Consider the following 24,682-nt stretch of genomic DNA (forward strand, 5'->3'; position numbering starts at 1 on the left):
TATTCAAAAAAATTATAAACTGGATTTAAGAAATTCTGCTTGTCAAAAGACATCATTAAAAGAGAAAACAATAAAGTCACAGACTGAGAAGCTATGTGTAATACACATATTCAACAAAGGACTCTTATCCAGAATATAAGGAATTCCTACAAATCAGTAAGATGACAAACAACCCAATAAAAATATGCAGAAGACATGAAAAAGTACTGCCTAAAAAAAGGAATCCAAATTATCTGAAACATTTGAAAGGGTGCTCGACATTATTAACAATGAGGGAATGGAAAAGAAAACGATGAGATACCACCTCACATCCACCAGAGGGCTTAAAATGAAAAGGAACAATATCAAGTCCTGCTGAAAATGTGGAACTGTTACAACTCTTAGATTTACTCACTCACCGATGGTTGACCTGGCAGAATTTATTGAAACTAAACACATGGCTACCCCATGACTTTAAAATCCTAGTTTTAGATATATTCCCAAACAAAACACTGCAAATGTCACTAAAAGATCGTGTATGACTATTCATGGCAGCTTTTTTTTCTCAGTAAAATTTTATTCTGTAGTTAATTCCAAAGTTGACAGAGAAATGGATCAAATGTCCCAATCAGTTGCACTGATTGTGCAGAAAATGTTCATGACCACTTCATAGAAATTATAGTTTCTCCTAAGTTAACAGAATATTTGGGATGGACACATCATGTCTAAACAGTTTAACCTGCAAGCATAAAGGATTAACAGCCAGAGGCAGACTGAGCTGTCGAGTACTTTATTGAAACAGGACCTGCATGGTACTATCACCATCCAGTCACCTCCCTCACCTGCCAAGGTGCTCATGGGTGCAGGAAAAGGCCTAAGGCCCCAGTTGAGTCCAGATCCAACAGCATCAGAGGTACAGGACTCTGGACTGAGAAACTGGTTATCAAAGCAAGAGCCCAGATGAAGAGAATCTTTAGTTGACAAATATTGAAGTGACAAAAAGGTTTTAAGAAATGAGAAGAATGTATGACAAGAAGTTCTGAATAGAAGCACTGGCAGCCCCTCTTCCTCAGAGCCCCTCGTGCCTGATGGGCGTTGCTGACAAGCCTCAAGGGGCTTACATGGTCAACTGTGGTCATGACCAAAGGCCCCCATGAGGACTGCCCGTGGTCCCCACAGACAGCGTTAGTGAGGCCTCCTCCTGGTAGACAATGCAGAAAATCCCAAGATAGCAATCAGGATGCTCTGCTCAGAACGACTCCTTTTTCCATCCTGGGCCTGAAGTATGGACTGAAATGCCACACTTTAGATTCTTTAGGTGTTCATATTTTTCATTCTCCTCCTTGAGAAATGCAGTGTTAACTGTGCTGTGCAACCTGTGGAGAGAAGACGGGAAGGAGCTGTGCTTTTGGTGGCACCCGCTGGAGCCAGGCTGGGGGTGAAGAAGAGCAGGTCCTTTAGGCAGCCCTCAGGAGCATGAGATCTCATCCAGAGGCATGAACCCTGTGTCCCCGAAGGTCCTGAGTAGCACTGGCCATCATGCAGGACTACCAGGTGGGCGATGCTGCCATTGCTGAGAAAGAGGTGGAGCCAGCCTTCTGGAGGGAACTACCCTGCCCAGTACCAGGTAGCAGACGATGTTGGCACGGCAGATGAAGATCTCCTAACTGTCCTCCTGCTGCTTGGCATCTGCCCAGTGGTTGTAGTTCTGGAAGGCGGTCTTGATCCGGGCTCTATCTTTGTAATACACTGTGTTCCAGTGGAACACAGGGAGGTCGGGCTTGATGGGCAGACCCTTAGTAGGTCTGTGCTGACCTTGCAGATGCCTGGCAGATATTTGCTTACCATATTGGTGGTTTCTTTTGCATGGGTCATGGACAAATAGCCAATTTTATTAAACTTCAACCCCAAGCTTGCAAGTTGGAGCCCAGTTAGTTCAGCTTGTTCATGACCCAGGGACGTTAGTGTGTGGTCTTTTCCAGGGAGGCATTCACATGGTTGTGGGAATGCCTGATGAGGAAGATGGGTCACATGGCCTTGGCTTTGTGGTGATCCAGCCCAGATGACCATTCTCCAGATTCTAGGTTCTTCTTCCGTAGGTTGTCTTCTGTCCCAGCTGGGGTCACAAATGCCCAGCCAATGGCATGTGGCCCCCGCAACCATGCCCACACCTTGAGCAGGTACGTCTCCATGTCCCTACCCACTCGGGGCTTCCCCAACATCATGGTCGAAAACAGCATGGCTGCTGAGACCCTTACCATGGCACCTGTTGGCATGCCACGCCCACTCGACCTGTACTGGCCCTGTGCCCATAGCAGTTTTATTTGTAGTAGCCAAAATTAGAAGATAACTCAAACATCTATTAACAGAATGAATATACTATGGTATGTTGATACAATGGAATGTTTTAGAAAAATATGAGAAAAAATATATACAGATGCATTAATATGGATGAATTTAAAAAAATAGGCTATTATGAAAGAAGTCAGACAAAGGAATGCATATTATCTGGCTACCCTTACAGTCCAACAATAGACAAAACTAATCTGTAGAAATGGAAATCAGTACCTCTAGGGGAGGTACTAGGTGGGAGGAGCATGGAAATTTTCTCTTTCTGGATGGATGTAATATGGTCTTTCTTGATCTAGTGGCTATACAGGTATACATACAGAAAATTCACCAAGCTGTATATTTAAGATGGACATGCTTTCTATGCTTTACCCCTATGTATTTAATACCTCAGTACAAAGAGAAAAAGTACTTCATAAAAGATAACCAGACTATTTTTACCTTATCAGTTGCCTAGTAAATGTTATTAGGCAAATGCAAAACTATCTACTTAAAAACAAAGACCAAGCAAATTGTGCTTAGGTCTCTGTTTCACTGACCCCCAAAAAAGTCAAAATCAACCTTATCCATTAGTATCAATAAAAACTTAGAAGAAAAATCCGAAGAAAGTAGGAGTGTATCAGGTAGTCCATAGCAGCTACCTTAGTTACTGAAGTGAAGACTCTACGTAGCATATTGGCAATCTATGTGAAGCAATTTTAGTAGTGTTTTTCCATAAATACACCTATTTAATAATTTTAACTATTTTTAGTACCAAGGTAGTATGTCATAAAAGAAATAGCAAGAGCTTTTGAATCAGACAAACCAGTTTTGCCACTTACTAACTATACAGCATTGGGCAAGTTTCTTAATCTCTTTGATACTGAGTTTCTTCACAATTTAAAACAGAGACAATAATACTTACTTTGCAAAATTGTAGCACAATTATAGTAGGTATTTAAGAGTGGCAGCTATTTAGCAATAGCTCTTTGTATGCAAAGTATCATGGTAGGTACTGGAACTCTATCTCTAAGAACCCGACCAACTGGAAATGACATTTAGATATAAAGATTGGTGATGAAAGGTAAGAATTTAACAAGGGCTATAGATTACAAATTACAGGGTTCCTATCCAGCTAGGAGGATTGTGGAGTGAGTATCCTCTCAACAGAGCCTGGAAAATTTTTGGAAAATCCACTTAAAGCAGAGGAAATGGCATGAATAAAAAAAGCATAGCCTCAAAAACAATACAGTGACTTCAGGTTCTAATTAGTTGACTAACTAATGACTGTGCCGCTGGACTAAATCTAAGGAGAAAGACTACAAGGCTAGGAAAGCAAGCTGGGACTAGACAGAAAAGGACCAGTCAGGCTAAGAAGTCAAGGACCTGTTTTCTCAAGTCCTGGAATGTCACAGAAGGGTTCTTTTCAGGAACCAACCCCAGTGGTCACTGTACAGGAAAGGAAGGGAAGGAAAATCTCAATACAGGGAAAAATAGCATAGAATGATAAGGGCCTAACTCAAGATGCTGACAGGAAAGGGGTGGGGGGGACCAGAAAAAATATTAGAGTTCAATTTTATGAACTTTAAAAAAACGAACATTGAGTTTCCCTGAATATTCAAGTAGGCTTGCCTTCAACTTTTAAATGACTGACTGGCTTATAAGAGCAAAGAAGTATCCAAAAGCAGCAAAACGTATTTCCAGGCACATAGAAAGTGCCCACACATACTGCTAGCAAATGAATCATTTAAAAAATTCCAAATATTGAAACCTCTACAATAATACAGTGTTCATGGTGAAACATGCAAAAGGGCTATAATCATTTTTTCTTCCTGGTGAGTGACCATTCTTTTACAATACATGTCAAGTTTCGAATTTGCTCAGTTCAATATTTTAAAAGACTCATTTGCAAGAGCTATCTCTGTCTCTACAGAAGACTCTGATATAAATCACTCTAGAAAGTTGGGAATATTGCCACTTCAGTTGCTAAGCTCTTGTGTAATTTTTTTTTAAGGACTCTATCATTCATTGTCTTCTGCCATGGCAAAAAAAAAAAAAAAAAAAAGCCACTATGACTCATGAATATTACATGAAAAAAATTTAAAAAGTTAATCCAGATCACATAAATATATGTAAGATTTACCCAACAGTACATGACAATTTAATAATTTATACAATTGTTAAAATAATTAAAATGAGAATAACCTACCACATTAAGGAACAAAGAAATGGGTGCTTCCTAGGGGCTAAGCATAATTGTTAGCCCTTTCTATGTATTAGCTCTCTTAATCCTCTCCACAACCTTCTATGGTAGACACTTGTTATCCACACCGTATAGTGAGAAAATTCAAATATAGAGAAGTAACTGTCAAAGATTACACTATATAAAAAGGGAGAGGCAGAACTAGGAATTGAACCCAGGCAGTCTAGCTCCAGAGTCAGAAAATGCCAGTTAATAAGTGTAGAAAGAACTAAAGAAATGGAGGGGCCCCTGGGTGGCTCAGTTTGGTTGAGCATCTGACTCTTGATTTTGGTGCAGGTCATAATCTATCATTTGTAAGATCAAGCCCCGCATTGGGCTCTGTGCTGACAGTGTGGGGCCTACTTGGGGTTTTCTCTCTCCCTCTGCCCCTCCCCTGCTTGTGTGTGTGCTTGCTCTCTCTCAAAACAAACATTTAAAAAGAAAGAAGGAAGGAAATGGAAAATCATCATTAGAATACCACAATAATAACTGCTGCAGGCAAGATCAGTTGAATGCTAAAATTAGTGGGCTACACTTTGAGAAATAGCACATTTGCACAACTTCAAAACATTTATTAATTACCATGGTAGTTTTAACATATCCACAAATCATTTGATACTTTTCCCTCTCATCCCTTTGAGTGCAGACTTCCTTAAACAAAATAAAGTATAAGAAGTGAAAAGTAGTAATGTGTTACAATGGAGAAACCTGGCAAACACTGACTAAACTATGTGATTAACATGTTGATGTGGAGATCCCGTGCCCCCAGATATGATGCAAAAAAGAGCAAAACATTCCTCTGGTATTCTTTCCCCAAAGTCCATAACCTCAGTCCAATTGTGAGACTACACTGGACAAACCCAAAATGAGGGACACAGTATAAAATACAAAAGTGGCAATGTCTGAAAGACTAAAATGTTTTCACAGATTGGAGCAGACTAGAAAGACTTGATAACTAAATGCCATGTGGTATATGGATCAGATCATGGAACAGAAAAAGGACACTGATGGAAAAACTGGGGAAATCTGAATAAAATGTTATTCAGTTAATAGTATTGCACCAATGTTAATTTCTTAACTTTGGTAAATGTATCATGGTTATGTAAGATGTTAACATTAGAGGAAGCTAGGTGAAGGGTATACAGGAACACTCTATACTGTCTTTGCAAATATTCTATAAATCTAAAAGCATTTTATAAATAAAAGATTTAAAAGTTCAATACCCATTTGTGAAAACAAATGTCAGTAAACCAAGAATAAAAGAAAGTTTCCTCAATCTGGTAAAAGGCATCTATAAAAAAAAAAGTATACTAAATATCTTTTAAAATTTTGAGACAGCGTGTGTGTGCACATGTGCAAGAGAGAGGGGGGAGAGAGCAGGTGAGGGGTGGTGAGGGGCAAAGAGGGTGGGGGAGAGAGAGGGGAGGGGAGAGAATCCCAAGCAGACTCTGCATCTTCAGTGTTGTGGAGCCTGATGCAGGGCTCGAACTCACAAACTGCAAGACCATGACCTGAGCCAAAATCAAGAGTCGACGTTTCACCAACTGAGCCACCCAGGCACCCCTTTAGTGTCATAACCTTAATAGTGAAGAATTGAGGTATCCTCCTTTAAGATCAGGGGAAAGCAAGGGTACTTTTGTTGTTGTTATTGTTGTTGTTTTTTGAGAGAGACAGAGAGCGAGAGTGAGCATGAGTGGGGCAGGGACAGAGGGAAAGAGAAAATCTTAAGCTCCATGCTGGGCATGGAGGCTGACTCAGGGCTCAGTCTTATTATGACTGTGAGATCATGACCTGAGCCAAAATCAAGAGTCAGATGCTTAATCAACTGAACCACTCAGGAGCCCTAAGGCTGTCTATTTTAACACTTTTGTTAAATACTATTCTGCTATTCCCAGCCAGTGCAATAAGGCAAGAAAAATAAAAAAGTAATAGAGATTAGAAAGACAAAGTTAGAGGAGCCTGGGTGGCTCAGTTGGTTAAGCATCCAACTCTTAGTTTTGGCTCAGGTCATGGTCTCACAGTTTATGAATTCAAGCCCCAAGTCAGGCTTTGCACTGGCACTGTGGATGGAGCCTCTTTGGGATTCTCTCTCTCCCTCTCTCTCTGCCCCTGCCCTGCTTGCATGCTCTCTCTCTCTCTCAAAATAAATTAAAAAAAAAAAAAGAAGGCAAAGTGAAACTTTTTCTTTTTTTGCAGATGACATGATTGTGCATTTAGGAAATCTCCAACAACCTAGAAACTACCAGAACTGAAAAGTGCATTTAGTGAAATTATAGAATACAAGCTCAAAATACAAAAATCAACTGTATTTCTAGATACTAGCAAGAGGAATGGAAACAAAATTGAAAAAAGAGACCATTTACAACAGCATCCAAAAAAACCTCAAATGCCTAGAAATTAAGTTTAATAATATATAAGTCCCTTACACTAAAAAAACAAGACAATGCTAAGAGTACCTGAAAAACTTATTCAATAGAGAGATATACCATGTTCATATATTGGAAGATTCCCTTAAGATGTCATTCTTCTAAAATTATTCTGTAGAGGCAATGCAATCCCAGTCAAAAGTCTGGTAGCCTTTTTTTTTTTTTTAATAGATGTTGACAAGCTGATTCCAAAATTTATAGAGAAATGAATAACACTTAAATATCCAAAAAATCCTTAAAAAGAAAAAAAATTGTGGAGGGTTTACACTACTTTACGTCAAGACTTACTATACACTACAATAATTGAGAAAGTATGATACTGACAGAAGAACTGATATAGTCCAAATAGAACAGAGTTCAAAAACACATCCAAATGTATGATCATTCATTTTTTTTATTTTTGAATTTAATTAGTTAATTTACTTTTGGGGAGAGAGAACAGAAGCAGGGGAGGGGGCAGAGGGAGAGGGAAATAGAGAATCTTAAGCAAGCTCCACACTCCATGCTGGGACCCTGAGATCATGACCAGAGCCAAAATCAAGAGTGGGACACTCAACTGATTAAACCACCCAGGCACCCCTATGATCATTCATTTACAACAAAGGGATGACTGCAAGTCAATGGAAAAAGAAAGGTATTTTGTTTTTTTGTTGAGAGTGAGAGAGAGAGAGACAGAGCATTAAGCAGGGGATGGTGGGGGGTAGGGGTGGGGGGAATCTTAAGCAGGCTCCATGCTCAGCATAGAGCCCAACACAAGCCAGGGCTCAATCCCACATCCCTGGGATCATGACCTGAGCTGAAATTGAGAGGTGGATGCTTAACCAACTGAGTCACTCAGGTGTCCCATGAGAGGGTTTTTCAATAAATGCGTAGAGCAACTGAATGTCCATATGGGAAACCTTGATATTCCTCATCTCATACCATACACAAAAATCAACTGGCGATAAATCAAAGACCCAACTGTGAGGACTGAACTATAGTTTCTGGAGGAAATCACAGGAAAATGTATTTAGGACCTTGAGGGTAGGCAAAAATGAGCATGGGTAAAAAAAAAAAAAAAAAAAAATCTGTGGGAAGGGTACAAGAAACATCACTAGACTTCATAACAGTTAAGTCTGCTCATCCAAAGGCAACAATTAAAAGAATAAGTATGCAAACTTTAGACAGGTAGAAAATACTTGCAAACATATACCTGATAAAGATTTCTCATCCAGAATATATAAAGAACTAATATCATGAACAAAAGATAACCCACTAAAAAAAGTAGGCAAAAGATTTGAATAGCACTTCACAAAAGAAATCTCAATGGCCGATAAATATAAAAAGATAGTTCAACATTATTAATATTCATGGGAATGCAATCAACTTACCCTAAAACCATCAATTTAGCACTTTGGTATATATCCATAAAATAGGAATATATGTCTGCCAGCAGCAATTTCAAGAACATCTGCAGAAATGGGACTTAGAATGACCAAAAACTGAAAACAAATCAAATGGTCATCAACAAAAGAATAGATAAATGAACTGCAGTCCCACACGCATAATGCAATACTATGGAAGAGGGGTCACCAAACTTTTTCTGCAAAGGGCTAAACAGTAAATAGTTTAGTCTTCGTAAGTCATACGGTCTCTGTTTTAACTACTCAACCCTGATACATGGACATATTTATGTTCAACAAAATTTTATATACCAAAATATGTTGTTGGCCCACAGGTCATAGTTTACCACCCTTTGCTATAAAGCCAACAACAAAACATTACCTATACACGCAACCTGGACAAATGTCAAAAATATCCTGTGAACAAAAGGAAACACACACAAACATTATAGGATTCCATTTATATGAAGTTCAAGAACACCTGAAAATAATTCATAGTGATAGAAGTCAGGACAGGAGTTGACTGATGGAGAGGAGTGGCTCCACTGTGTGGAAGACACAGGAGGGAAATTTTACAGGGATGAAAATGTGTTCTATCTTTATCCGAGTGGTGATCATACAGGCATACACATATGTAAATTTCGTAAAGCCATATACACTTTATTTTTGTGCTTTTACTATACATAAATTATAGCTCATTTTGGAGAAAACAAAACTGGACAAAAGTCAAAATAAAGACCTGAAGAAATTATCTAGAATTCAACATGAACAAGAAATATATAATATATATAAAAGATAGATTAAAAGAAATGGATAGACTGAGCAAGTCTAACCAAAGTGTAAGCAGAGTCTTGAAAGAAAGAATAGGAAAAAAAATGGAGGGAAAACTACACGGAAAGAAAAAAGAAGAAACTTTTGGGAACTGATGAAAGCCCAACCTTAGAGACAGGAAACAATCAATCCAGGATAAATGAAATGTCCACACCTAGATACACTGTCATAAAACTGTAGACCACAAGATAAAAGATAAGATCTTAAAGTAGGCAAAAAAAAAAAAAACAACAACAAAAAACAAAAAACCCAAAAACAAACAAAAAAACAAAAACAAAGATTAACAACAAATAAGTTATTAGAACTAATGGTAACATTGAAAGCAGAAGTCAATGAAATGATACGTCCAAAAGACTGAGAAAGAAACTGTCAACCTGGAACTGCATACCAGATAAATCCATCATTCAAAAGTGTAAAAGATATTTTCAGATAAAGTTCACTGTCAACATTCCTTTAATAAACAAGCTTCTGAAACATATTTGACAAAGAAAGATGTGAGATGCAAGAAGGAATGACAAAGGATGCATAAAAAGAAAAAAAATCACGGTGTTGAATTTATAGAAGGAAAAAAAACAAGGTGTTAACTAAAACTCTAGATGAGAACATGTAATTAACTGGTGTCAAAGCAACCTAGGTTTCTTGAATTATTTGCAAGTAGAATTAATAAACTTTAGATTAAGCTGTACATTAAAAAATTTTAAACTACTAAAAGAAATAAAACATTTTCATACTAGTTAAAAGGGAAGAAAACAGTATGAAAAAATCCAAAAGGTGGCAAAGAGAAAAAAAACCACAGAGAAAACAATAAAAACAACCATAAAACAGAATGTTAGCTTTAATCCTAAATATATCATTAATTATACTTTATCTAATTGGACTGAGAGCTCCAATAAAAGACAAAGATTGTCAGAGCAGAACAGGGAAAAAAAAATCAGATTTCATCTGTGCTAAAGAGATCTTCTAAACAAATGTTAACTGAAAAGGTGTAACTAGAGTATTCTAAAAATTGATTTTAAGGTAATAGGCATTTGGTGGGGAGGCATAGGGCATCACTGTAGAATGACAAAAGGTCCAATCTACAGATTTCAAAATACAGCAATTCCAAACTCGTATATACTGTACTTTCAACTTTTACAAAGTGACAGAATTACAAGAAGAAATGAGAAAATTCATTATTTTACTGTGATCTTTTTATTACACCTATCCCAGTCGTTGATAGATCAAACAAACCAAAAAACTAGTAAGGTTAAAACGATTTGCACATCACAATTCTTGTGCTTGATCTAAGACACATGTGTGTGAGTGCGCGCGCGCATTTATGTTTTTATACCTACCTTGCCCCAAAAGTCTGAGTACATATTCTTCTCAATCATTCAAGGCGCAGTTGAAAAACTAACCATGAGGCCACAAAGCAATTCTCAAATTTCAAAGAATGGGTAACATAGAGCCCTCATTTGCTGACTACAGTGCAAGTTAGATATCAATAACAAAAGGATAACTCACAAAACCTTCCACATTTAGAACTAGAGAATACTTCTGAAAAACTAATGGGGAAGGGAAAAAAAATCCTAATGAAAAAATTTTTAATTCTTAGAATTGAAAAAATAGACTACGTAGAAAGCAACAGTAAATAAAAAAATGTGTAGTATTCGTGGAGACAAATCCATGACCAGAGTGAAGAGCCCAGAAATGAGTCCAAGCATATCTGGGAAGATGTGTATGATAGAGCTGGTACTGGTGTGGGGCTCACTGCCACTCCACACAGAAAAAAGAGAATGAATTCGTCCTGATCTCACAACATAAATTTAAAAAATACATATCTATACAGCTACAAGGCACGTAAGTTAAAGAACTAATTGTGTAAAAGAACAGAAACTTTAAAACTTAGAAAAAACTTCTAAGTACATTTCCCTAATGGAGGAGAATATCTCAAGACACGAAAACACAAAGAAAAGATTGTCTGCGGTTTACATAACCAACAAAGGATTTGCACCTTGAACAATGTTTTCCAACAGAAATTGTTGCAATGATGGAAGTGTTTTGTTATATAATATAATACAGTATAATATAAAATAATACAGTAAAATATAATATAATAGCCACTAGTCATATGTAACTATTGAGCACTTGGAATGTGGCCTAAAGTGACGGAGGAATTGAAACTGTTGAAGTGCACAGGACAGCATGTTAACATTTAAAAATCCTCGATGAGGGTCCGTGAAGGTCCGTTAGGTTTTTTATATACTTTTTAGTATTTAAATTTTTCATAAAAGAACTTGATTTTAGCTTATGTTACTGTATAAAATATAATTTCAATTTTATAAAAAAATACATAACAGTCACTTTTTGGAAAGCAAACACACCAAATGTTCAAAATGTTATCTATGAATTTTATTTTTCTTCTATTTAAAAAAATTAAATATAAAAGCATATAAACAATTCAATGAACATGGACGTATCCACCCTAAAAGTTATGAAATAAAACATTACGGATATTGTGTAAATTCCCTAGATACCTATCCCTGATCACAACTTTTCTCTTTTTAAAGAAAAGCTAGGAAATATGAATAGACTAGAGCCCTGGATTCAGGCTTCATTTCGCAACACCCATATTTTAATAGATTTGGGGGGATACTTTGTAATACGTAGACATTACATATATCATTTAACAAAGAGTAATAAAGCAAACACTGATGTAACCATTGCCCAGGTCAGGAGATAAAGCATGTCCAGCATCCAAAAGTCCTCAGTATGTCCCTTCTCAATCCCCCCCCCCCCCTTCTGCCTTGATCCCCCCAGGAGAAAACCACCAGCTTGACTTTCAGGGTATCAATTTATTCACAGCTACTCCTTACTTTTCATGCCTATATATGAATCTCTAAACAACAGTTTTATTTCACCAGGTTCTGAATTTCTCATAGAATACTGAATGATACCCTCTTCAACAACCTGAGGTTTTTTTTGTCTGCTGTTTTGTTTTTTTTTGGTTGGCTCAACATTATTGAGACACATTTATGTTGAAACACAAAACTACTTCATTCACCACTGTTCGGGGTAGGTTCCATTTTATGAATATAATTTACTGTTCTCCTTCAGATAGACAACAAGACATCCAGCTTTGGAGTATTACAAATAACACCATAGTAAACCTCATACATGTCTGCTTGTGTATATGTATGAAAATTTATCTAGGGCAGCGGCTTTCAAACTTTTTTGACCATGACTCATACTAAGGAATGACGTTTTACATCATGACACACATCTGTGTGTGTATAAAACTGAGGGGGGCGGGGGTGAGTTTCATGAAGCAAATACCCGATGACCTGAGACATAGTCTGTTATTTTCTATTCTGTGTTAATTCGTGTTTTACAAATTCTGATCATTATCCACTTAACTGATTTCACGACTCACTAAAATGGGCTTCCAACTTTGAAAAACATCGCTCTAGAGGATAAACACCTAGGGGTGGGACTGTTCAGGATGTGTAACACGGACATCGGACAGGGGCAACTTTTCTAGATCCTTAACTTTCAAATAAGTGTTTTTTTATCTGAGTGTATATAAATATGCCACTATGTAATTTTAGAGCCAAAACTTTAAAACATCAGACCGTTTTATCTCTTCCTTCGGTCATAAAACAGTACTAATCACTTACCATGCGCTATGTATCCACTGGACTCCGAGCGAGACTGATGGGTTAATACACAGGGGGGTGGGGAGGACATAAGGGACCCGGACCTCAGTGAGGCCCCAGAAAGCTCACAGGAGGGGCCTCCGATCCTGCCTGGGGAGGGAGGGGTTAGGGAAGGATTCCTGGAAGAAGGAGGACCTAAGCTGAGTGCTTCTATTTTTAATTTTTATTGGTTTCCTAAAACATAAAAGTAACACGTTTGTTGGGGGAAAAAAGTCAAAATTACAGAAGTATATTTATTAAGAAGTAAAAATCCCCACCACCGTCCTTAAAGTTTAATGCTGGGACTAAATAACCAAAGTTGCATTATCAGTTATCGTAATATAGTAAATTTTTAGGAGCCCCCGCTCTTAAACAGTTTTAAGGGAATATCTGACAGAGTCCGTAATATTGAAGGATAAAACGAATCACATTTTCCATAATGAACACGAATGCAGACGTTTCATGTTTAGTCACGTTACTACTTTCAAGAGACTTTTTTCTTCTCTTTTCTTTTTTTCCTTTTTGGCCTTTTGGCAAGGTTAGCGTGCCAGGTTTCAAAAGTCGAGTCTATTTACTGCATACCAAATATACACAAATGCTTCAAAAAGCGGCATTAAAAACGGCCAGCTGAAAGAATGTTTTGTTCAAGTCAACTTGGCTTGGCCGGTGACAATTTGTCGGAGTTTCACACTTCGTCCCGAGGAGCCCCGGACCCCGTCACGTACGCGGCGCGTCGGCACCGGCACACCCTCCCCAGCGCGGCACGGAGCCCGGGACGGTCCTCGCTCCGCGGCAATGCCGCCGCCCCGCCGCCCCCCAGGCCCGCGGCGGGCCCCACCGCCACCGAGCCGGGCCACGAGCACCCCAACCACCTACCCTGCGGGGTCAAGAGCCCCCCGGAACTCAGGCGAGGCAGCTCGGGCGCGCCGCCTCCGCGGCCATGACGGCGACCCGGGGAAGCACCCCGCGCGCCAAGGCCCGCGGTCCGCCGGGCTGGGAGGAGAGCCGCCCCGTCCGTTCGTCCGTCCGTCCGCCAGGAGAGTGAGGCCAGAATACGCCCCAGACGTGTCTAAATCAAGGCTCGGGGCGGTACCGACGGGCTGAATGACAAATGGCAGATGCCGTGGGCTTTGCCGCCCTCGGCAGCCGCGAGGATGGCTGCGCCGAGGAGGCCGCGCACAGGCGGAGCCCGGGAGCCGGAACGGCGCGTCCGCGAGGAGGGCGCTGGGGCCCCTGGCGGGGGCGTCACGTGGCAGGAGGAGGCCCCGCTGGGGAGCCAGGGGGTCGGCGGCCTGGGCGGAGGAAGAGGACAGGCGCCCAGACGCCTGGCCGATTGAGTCATCCGTGTGGGCTAAGCCAAGGTCGCCCAGGTGCAGAGCTGGCGCAGGTAGACCCGAACCAGCCCGAAGCCCCGTACGGTATCGAAGACTGTTCACTTAAGTCACCACCAGGATGAGCCGCCCCGAGCCAAATCATAAACGAGAAACACGACAGATGCTAGGAGAACGCTGCACTAAGCCGGATTCACTTACCTCCTATCCGTGCAGTGTTGAAATAATGGCAGCCTAACTGTGACCACTAATTGTGAGCCAGGCACGGTTCTAAGCGCTTCGCAGGTAAATAAAATAGTCCTCGTGACTACCCTGGGAGAAGCACTTCTACTCCCGTCTTTCACATGAGGATCCTAAGGCACAGAAAGATTAGACGGAAATGATTGTATGGTTCTGGAATCCTACTATGTACGCTTTAAGTAATTCAAAAATATTCAGTGCTATTTGAATTTAAGAAAAAGAAACGGAAGCAAATCTCCAGCGGTTGCTTTCTTTCCTACACGATATACGTTCCTAAAAGAGGCCTATAAACGTAAAGCAAAATGAAAGGCATGAAGAGTTCACTGCAGATTTCAGACAGTCTCCTAGCTTTGAGATAGAGGTTAAGCGCATCTTACAATTCTACCCACCTTCATCGCAATCTTCCAGTTTCCACTGCTTGCATTACTCTTGGCTTACTGGCTCTTAGAACATTCACAAGTTCTTATTGGCCCACCTTATGCTCCCAGATGTTCAGTCGTAATTCTGTATTTGAACGAATTCAATATTCATCATAATGTATGCATTCCTAAATTCCCTATTTTTATTTCTTAATGGTCTGCCCTCTTTTCCAAGTAGTTTCCTTAAGGAAGGTTTATAGAATACCTTAAGGTTTTATCTGCTTTTTAGCTCTACACATAAAAACTGAGCAGGGTAAATATTTTGGATTCACACCTTTCTTCAAACCTAACAGAACAAAATGGCAATCGCTTCATTGATTTTTGACACCAGATTTTTGTGGAGAGATCTGAATCCTTGTGATTTTCTCCCTGGGAGGTAATCTGATTTTTCTACTTGAATGCCTGAAGAGTATTTTTTTTTTTTTTTAATCATTAAAACCAGATCCCTATCTGGGCTATGTCTCAGTGGCAATTATTCTCTATCAGCATTCCCCTCCCAGTATACAGTGTGATCTTTCAGTTTATGGATTCCATTCTCCTTTTCTTAGTATAGCATCCCATTCATATTATACATCTGAGTAAGTTTATCTTTCATCGGTTGGATTTTTTACTACAGAGTCACCAGTTGTTCTTATACTTGATTTTTGTCCTTCCGCATCCATCTTCTTGTGATTTGCACGTACTCCGATTCTCTCAAAATATTCTGTTCACTTATTTTTCTAGTTTACTGGATTTTAAAATCATGGTTTTAAACCTCAATTTTCTTAGCTATGCAATTTCCCTTTTCATCACATTCTCATCTTATACTCTCCTTAGCTGTTCTTTCTGTATTCTTTTTTTTTTTCCTGTAGTGTGAAACACATATAAAGAATACAAATTTCTGCTCATGAGTTATGTTTTCTTCCAGCCTTAGTTTCTTGTCTTTTACAGGATATTTTCCTTTCTTCCCACTCCCATGTTATAGCATGTTTGCATAATAGCTATGTCATTATCTCTTATCTTGTTTATCCTTAAAAGTTGATACCAGACCGTGTATTTGCACTCATATGCTGGGAGTGAATTCCTGGTGCACTTTTCTCTTCGCCTGAGATGTGTTGGTCTTCTCTAACCTGAGCTTCAGTTTTAGGGTTGAGTGTTGTTGCTATCTACCCTTTCTGCCACCCGAGGGTTTAAGGATGAGAGGAGGGGCAATGGGGGATTGAAGAATTCAGCTTGAAATGGAGCATAGAGCTTGCTGGGAGAAGTCAGCCATCACTTCTGAAATTCCTTAAATCCTCACCAGCCCTCCTTCAGGCCAGGCAAGGAGTAGCCCATGCCTGTGAACTTCAGTTCATTTGCCCAGTTTAACATAGTACCCCAGAAGGTGGCGAACTTTTCTGCTTCCAGCAAAAATGCAACAGTGGCTCATAAAGATTCCTAGACGTTTTATGGGGATGCCACCGACTTCTTTCCCAATTGGAGGACATTTGTGAAGATTCTCAAAATTTGGTCTGATCATCTTTTTCCTCAGTATGTCTTGTGGGGAGAGGGGTGGAAGGTTGTAGACATATATCACATTAGTGGAATCTCTGGTTTCTTTGCTTTCCCATCACTTCTTACATTTTACATTATACATTATGTTACATTATAAGGTACTTCTTTCTTTGGTTGCAGGTGAGCTGTTTTACTTTGTGTGGTTTAGGGTTTTAATTTTGATTTTCTTAGTGTTTTCTTTGTGCCGTATTTATCCATAAGTCAGTTAACCAGACTCCCTTATTGGTAATGAATTGTATGAAAATCCTTTTTTAAGTTATTCCCACAAAGTTCTTCAAACATCTATATGTTGACTTGGTAACTGTAATACCCTTCTTTTCCCTAAGCCTTCCGTCAGTGACCCGTGCCTTTGGATGACAGTGTGCCCCAACAAAGGTTCTGGAGCAGAGATTGCAAACTCCAATCTCTATGAAGTTTAAAACAATGAGGAATGAGATTGTAGTAAAGTGAAAAGAACATTCTCTGTGCAAGGGGCAGATGCTGTACAGCTCAAGCCAATTGCCACCATGTTGGAATTCAGGGCACTATTGCCAAATCTCTATAATTCAGGACAAGCTCGGTATCTGGCCTTTAAATATAAAATTTCCTAATTTTGGAAATGGTGTGGAGGCCAAATGAAGTATCTCTCAAGGCCAAACTGGACCCATGGGTTATGAGTGTGGTCCCAGTTATAGAGAAGCACTCAGCATAAATTCCATGATCTGTTTTATTTTTGTAAGCATTTTGAGATACAGGCTTATTCTTCAGACTCTCTTCAATGACTTCTTAAAATGTCTTTAGCAAATATAAAGCAAGAAGATTCATGCTGACATATTTACAATTTGATACAGCATGTTAGGACCCAGCACTTTCAGGAACAGATGTTACCAGGGGTAACAGCTATGATTGGGCTAAAATCAATACCATGTGAGCAGAGTGTTTACATAGATATGACAACCTTAAAAATAGCAGGAAAAAATATTTTCAATTGATGCAGAAAACACCTTTGACAAAATCCAACACCCATTCTTGAAAAAAAAAAAACAACAGGAAAGAAAAGAAACTTCTTCAAGTTGATAATGGACGTATTTGTTTCCTATAGCTGCTGCAATAAATTACCACAAGTTTGTGGCTAAAACAAGAAATTTATTCTCTCTCAGTCCTGGAGGCCAGAAGTACAAAATCACCGTGTCAGTGGGGCTTCACTCCCTCTAGTGGCTCTAGAGTAGAATCCTTCCTTGCCTCTTCCAGCTTTTGGAGGCTGTTTCCTTCCTTCTCTGGTTTCCTTGGCTTCCTTGGCTTCTGGCCACATCACCCTTGGCATCTGGCCTCCCACCTCTGCCTCCGTTTTCACATCGTCTTATCTTCTGTGTGTTGTGTGTTTTCTCTTCTGTAGGTCTATCTCACCAGACACTTGCCATTGGATTTAGAACACACCTGAATTACTTGGGATGACCTCATCTCAAGATCATTAACTACATCTACAAAACCCCTTTTTTTCCAAATGACATAACATTCTCAGTTTGGGGGATTAGGACATAGGCATATCTCACGGTGGGGGGGGGGGGGGGGACACCTTTCAACCTTCTATAATGGGCAAAATCCCAATTGGCTTTGCTGTGGAAATTGGCTAGCTGATTCTAAACTTCATATGGAAATGAAAAGAATCTAGGATAGCAAAACAGAAAAAGAGGTTAAAAGTTGGGAGAATTACACTACTTGGTTTTAAGGCCTATAAAGCTACAATAATCAAGTCAGGATGGTATTGGCATAAGGATAAATGGAACAGTATATGGAGTCCTGATATAGAGCCACACAATATGATCTATTGATTGTGGACAAAGGTACAACATAATTCTACTGGAAAAAGGTAAATGGTGTGAAAACTGGTTTGTATGGAGAACAAAACCCAGCTTATATTTATACTTCACATCATATACAAAAATAAAATCAAATTAGATCACAGACCTAAATAAAAAACAAAGACAATAAAACTTTTAGAACTGTCCTGTCCAATAAGGTAGTCACTAGCCATGCTACTTACCACTTAAAATGTGGCTAGTCCAAACTGAAATGTGCTATAAGTATAAACTGCAGTCTAGCTTTTGAAGACTTATGATAAGAATATAAAATATCTCAGTAATTTTTATATTGATTACCTGTTGAAATAATATTTTGGACATATTGGTTTAAATAGAATATATAATTGAAATTAACTTCAACTTTTTTTTTAATGTTGCTACTTAAATCTTAAAGTTATATATGTGACTCATAATGGTTTTGTTTGACAGGACTGTTCTAGAAGAAAAATCTAGGAATAGCAAAGACTGCTTGGGTTGGATATAAAAAGCAACAACCATGGAAGAATAAATTGGTAACCGGACTTTACCAGAAATAAAACCTCCTGTTCTTCAAAAGGAATTAAGAAGCCACGCCACATACTGAGAAAAAAAAAAAAATTCACAATACATAGATCTGACATAGGACTTATATCAGAATATTTAAAGAATGCATACAACTCACTAATACAATAAATGCAATAGAAATGGGCAAAGACCTAAAAAGATACTTCATCAAAGAAGATATCTGAATGACCAATAAGTGCAAAAGTGACACTTGATGTCACTTCCCCAGTGACCATTACAAATTAAAATCACAGTGAAATACCACTGTATACCCACTGGAATGGTTAAAAATTCAAAGACTGACAATACCAAGTGTTCTAAACAACGTGGGAAATCTAGAATTCTCATACACTGATGGTGGGAATATAAAATAGTACAACCTTTCTGAAAAACTGAAAGTTTCTTATAATGGTAAACACATACTATATACCCAGTAATCCCACTCCCAGGTATTTATCAGAGAGAAATAATAACTTATCTACACAAAGACTTCTACACAAATATTCACATTAGCCCCAATCTGGAAACAAACGGTAAGAAAATGAGCAAACAGGGCACCTGGGTGGCTCAGTAGGTTAAGCGTCCGACTTCGGCTCAGGTCATGAGCTCACAGTTTGTGAGTTTGAGCCCCGCATCAGGCTCTGTGCTGACAGCTCAGAGCCTGGAGCCTGCTTCGGATTCTGTGTCTCCTTCTATCTCTGCCCCTCCCCCCACTCGCGCTCTGTCTCTGTCTCCCAAAAATAAATGTAAAAAAAAATTTTTTTAATAAAAAAAAAATGAGCAGATGATCATCTCATAGATGAATCTAAAAAACATTATGCTGAGTAAAAGAAGCCACACAGAAGACCTGCTATATAATTTCATTTATGGGAAATTTTAGTGGGAGAGAATCTAATCTATAGGAATAAAAACCAGATCAGTGTTTTCCTAGGGTGGATGGAGATGAGGCATGAGGGAACTCTGTGGGGTAATGGAAATGTCCTAAATCTTGATCAATGAGATAACTACATGGATCTATATATTTGTCAGACTTTGCCAAATACTACGCTTCCAATGAGTACATTTTGTTCTATGTAAATTAAATCTCAGTGAAGTTCCTCTTCTATTCTTACCTGCATGGAATGGGGAGAAAGAAATTATAAGACTGTTTTTATCCTCATCTACTGTAGTTGGAATTAGTATTTACCTTCTGCTTTTTTGTTAACTTTTTCATGAACACTCCTTTATTCATTATCACTTCATTTTCTCACCTGTGTGGGTTTAAATGGCAGAGATGAAACGCAAATCCACGTCTTTCCTTGGACGCCTAATCCAATGTTCTTTCACAATACAAGCAGCATTCTGCTTAACAGATTTGAACCAGGCAACTTGAAAAAATCTTTTAGTGAATTCAACTCAACAAATATTCAATAAGTGTTCAGATTTAATTTTCTTTAACCAAAATATAAATAACACCTTAAAACCTAAATAAACATTTAGTTCTTTTGAGGCCCTTGGCTTCTGGCCAAATTACCTTTCTCACTGGCCTTCTGCTGGCCTTCCTCAATCTCCAAGTCCCTTCTTTTTTTAGAGACTGTAATTCTTGGCTCATAGGGCTCTCTCCCCTTCCTTACACTTGTCACTATTTGCAACGACTTCTCCATCCAGGTATCACTTCCTCAAACAGGACTCCCATGAGAACATTATTTTTCCCAAAGCAAAACTGATTAATGTCCATTTCTATCTTGAACAGAGCGACATGTGGTGAACATAATAAACTCACAAGGCAATGTTTGGTATATGTAGTTCCTCTACTGACATTTTTTTTTACGTTATGTGGTAAAGTTCTCCTGTTATATGCATATTGGAAAGTGTAACAAAATAATCATGTTGCTTCACCATGTACCAAGGATCAAGATGGTATGTGAGACAAGAGAACATGGCTGCTTGTGGCTCCTAATGAAGTGAGGATGGTCCACTGATTTAAGCAGCTGTGTGTTTTTTGTTTTTATAGTAATAGGTATGGATGTAATTCAAATTATATGAAGTATGGAGAAGAATTTTTTTTTTTTTTTTTAAAGAGCGAGACTGTGCATGCCTGCGAGAGAGAGTAGGGGAAGGGCAGAGAGAGAGAATCTTAAGCAGGCTCTGTGCCCAATGCGGAGCCCGACACGGGGCTCCATCTCACAACCCTGAGATCATGGCCTGAGCTGAAATCAAGAGTCAGACGCTTAGCCAACTGAGCCACCCAGGCGCCCTTCCAGTTTTTAAGTAGGAAAATTTTTAAGTAGCTTGAAATGAAGAAAATAGCAAAAAGATGGGGGGGGGGGTGAAAACATTCACCTTTTATTAATAAACAACCAGAACCAGTCAGAAGTGATTGAAAATAGATTCAGTGGCATCAATTTTCACTCCTGTTTCATGTAGCATAAAAAAACCAAGTTGACAATGACCAAATGCTGACCTTTGGAGTGAAAAGTAAAAGTAGTGTACAGACGCCAAATATTGATATTTTTCTCTACTAGAACTAAAATTTCCTCACAACATTCAACAACAATAGGCAAAAAGGTACAAGACAAAGGGAAGGTGGTAGAGGCTTTTCATTATTTAGGAGTACCAGCCACTTATTCAAAGTAAAAGCGGATGTATGGCAGGCTGACCATACCTATCTATCTTCTCCCTCCCAGAGCTCCGCCAAAACAGGGACATCAGAAGAGAGACATGAGCCACAGTTGAAAGAGTTCAACAGATTTGAAAGGACGAAAATCAAATGCAGGAGTGGTAAGTAACTTAAGAGTGGAGAAGTACCTACTGAGGGGCTGGATACTCAGGGGGACCAGTGCGCAAGAAGTCGAGTGTGGCGTTGTCAGGAAAGCGTTGGTTGAAAGCCTTTATTCTGCACACAGGGCAATTAGGTGACCAGATCCGTTCTCACACCCTGGGTAGTCTGGCAACCACACTTCCACCACCCCAGAGGAAACCAGAGTTATTATCTGGATGAACTAAATGGAGAGAGATGTTGAGACCCATAAGGTCAGAGGATTAAAACAGAAGAATTACTGAATATCTAGAAACTGAACTAAGGCACCAGATGCTATTTGGTTTTAAATCTGTCGTATACTTTTTATTCAAAATTTTTGAAAGCATTAAAAAAATTAAAACAACGAGCACTAATTGCACTAACTGCGTAACTGCTTCATCATATTTTTTTATTGTTCATCTTAAATTTTCTCTTTCTTTTTGGTATTAGCAGCCTGATAGCCTGCCTGCACTCTTAGTCCACGGACTTTACCAACAGTTACTCGTGATTATCAGAAGATATATTTTACTTCCCCTCCCAAAATGTCCCTAGTGACTCTTAAGTCTCTGCTTTAACACAAATTCCTATACCTTTACCCTAGAGAAGGGATTAGTGAACTATGGCCTGCGGGCCAAGTGTAGTCCCTAGGTCTCCTACCATACAGCCTGCAGGCTAAAAGTTCTACATTTTTTAGATGTTTCGGAAAAAAAAAATCAAAACAAAAATATTTGGTGATATGAATATTATATGAAATTAAATTTCAGTAGCCATAAATAAAGTTTTATTGGAACACAGCCGCTCTCGTTCATCTATTGGAACACATATCATCTATGGCTGCTTTCATGCTATAACAGCAGCCATCTTGTATGTATGGCCCACAGAGCTGAAAATATTTGCTTGCCAGTCATTTACAGAAAAAGGGCTGACACATGCCCTAGAGGTCCAGGCACAATCCTGACCTCAGCTCAAACTCTCATCTCTTGTTTTCTTTTTGTCCTTTGGCCTCCAATCCTCAATTATCCTGCAAGGCAATCTCATCTCAGATTACCCTGAGCTTCCCTGTCTCCTCTTTCTCTCTATTCCTATGGCTACCTATCCTACTGCCCTTTCCCTTGTGCCCTCTGATCCTCTCCACAGTAGCAAGGCCGTGCATCTCCCTCCTTCTCCTCAAAGCTCTCTCCAGCTCTTCACTTTTACTAAAATGCCTGGCTCTCCTCAAAGATACCCTACACCCAAGGGCATGGTTGGCAATTCCCAGTGGCCACACCACACTAGGAGAGGTTAAAAAGACAGGATGATTCTTACCCCCATCCCTACTGCTAAATCATTGTTCCTTTATTCACATAATAAGACATCTCCTTTTGGGCCCAGGACATCTGGCTCCTCCATAATTTCCCCACCGCTATTACAATCATCTAAGGACTGATCCACTATAGACCTTGAAAAATGAAGGACTTTGGCAGTTGGCTCATATAATTTCTCCAATTGCCCCATCTTCCTGGGCCAATTCAACATCTACATGGGTGATTTATGCAATACCTTGGTCTTAGAATTCCTTCACTTCCTCCTAATGAAAAGACCTTCTCTCTATTCAAACTATCTTCTGAATCCATGACAACCTCCTAGACCTTCAACAGCCTGGAACAGCTCCATCCTAAAAATTTCAAACTCCAGCATCCCAAGTTCTGACTGCAACTTCCGACCTTTTCAGGTCTCTCTCTGCTCCCAGGATATTTATTCTGCAGTGAAACACACACACACACACACACACACACACACACACACACACACACACACACACACCCAACACGCGTGCATACCTCTTCTGGTTTCAGTTTCTTCCCTAGCCAGCCTAGATTGCATAACTCATGATCTCCCCATGGTCTTCTTCATTTTGACACCCTGCCTTTGCATTGAACCAATCTCCAAAGCTACATCCCAGCCAACTGATAAGCATAGAAGGAATAATTTAGAAAAATAATATTTATAACTATAATAAAAATTGATACATGCAAGAATCACCAAAGGATGCTAGAACTACTGAGTGAAAATTAGAGAGGAATAGGATATTTACAGTACACATAGTTTCTAAGCATCTATTTCCCCATACATTTCTTAACAATTAAAAAAGGGAAAACCGTAACTTGACAGCAAAGAAACCTAGCAAATACCGCCTTAACCAAGTGATGAAAGTTCATATCATCAACGATGGGGTAGATGGACATATGCTCCTTGATGCAATGCATGGATAAGGACACATCACATACGTAGTATTCCTGCTAGAAACAGAACCTAAGTTTACAAAAAGGAAACAAACAAATCAAAACTGAGGGACATTCAAAAAAAGACTAGACTGTATGTTCCAAAAACATCAATGTTATGAATGACAAAGCTAAAAAAATCTTCCATATTGAATGAGATTCAAAATTCCACTGAATGCAATGCCTGGTGAGTCCTGGAGTATTCTTTTAAGCTACAAATTTTTGGCTGGCTGCTTCATTTGGTGAATCACACGACTCTTAATCTTGGGGTTGTGAGTTTGAGCCCCACACTGGATATAGATATTACTTAAAAATCTTAAAAATATATATTTAAACAATTGAAGAAACCTGAATATGGACTATATGTTCAATACTATTGTCCTGAGGTTAAATTTCTTGAGTAATAGTTGTACAGTCATTATGTAGAAGGTGGTCATGGTTCCTATGAGATAAATGCTGGAATGTTTATGGTTCAACAGTCAAAGTCTAACTTACATTCAATGGTTCAACAACATAAATATCACATATATGAAAATGATAAGGCAAATGTGTAAATATTAATAATTGGTGAATCTGCATTTAGGATATAGGGGAGTTCATTCTTTCAACTTTTTGTTTTTGAAAGCTTCAAAACCACAAAAAGTTTATTAAAAACTCCAGCTCATATCCAACTACCTACGATGCTCCCATAGTCAGGCTGTTGAGAACTGCTAGAAAAACTCCTACAAATGAAAACGTGATTGAAGACTGAGCTATGCCCAATATTGCTTATTCAGCTTGCCACTCATTTGCTGGGGAGCTTTTCAAAACCTTTATCCCTCTCCTGAAACCATCTCAAACACCCTCACCATCTTCCTACTTCCTGGAAAGCCA

The 24,682-nt window shown here is 39.1% G+C and overlaps 1 pseudogene; it reads right to left on the reverse strand.

The window, feature by feature from the left end:
* Positions 1-1,447: 1,447 nt before the first annotated feature.
* On the reverse strand, positions 1,448-2,246 carry LOC125165444 (serine/threonine-protein phosphatase PGAM5, mitochondrial-like; annotated as a pseudogene).
* Between the last annotated feature and the right edge of the window lie 22,436 nt (positions 2,247-24,682).

Source organism: Prionailurus viverrinus, chromosome B2 (assembly GCF_022837055.1).
Source record: "Prionailurus viverrinus isolate Anna chromosome B2, UM_Priviv_1.0, whole genome shotgun sequence".
NCBI classification, from domain to species: domain Eukaryota; kingdom Metazoa; phylum Chordata; class Mammalia; order Carnivora; family Felidae; genus Prionailurus; species Prionailurus viverrinus.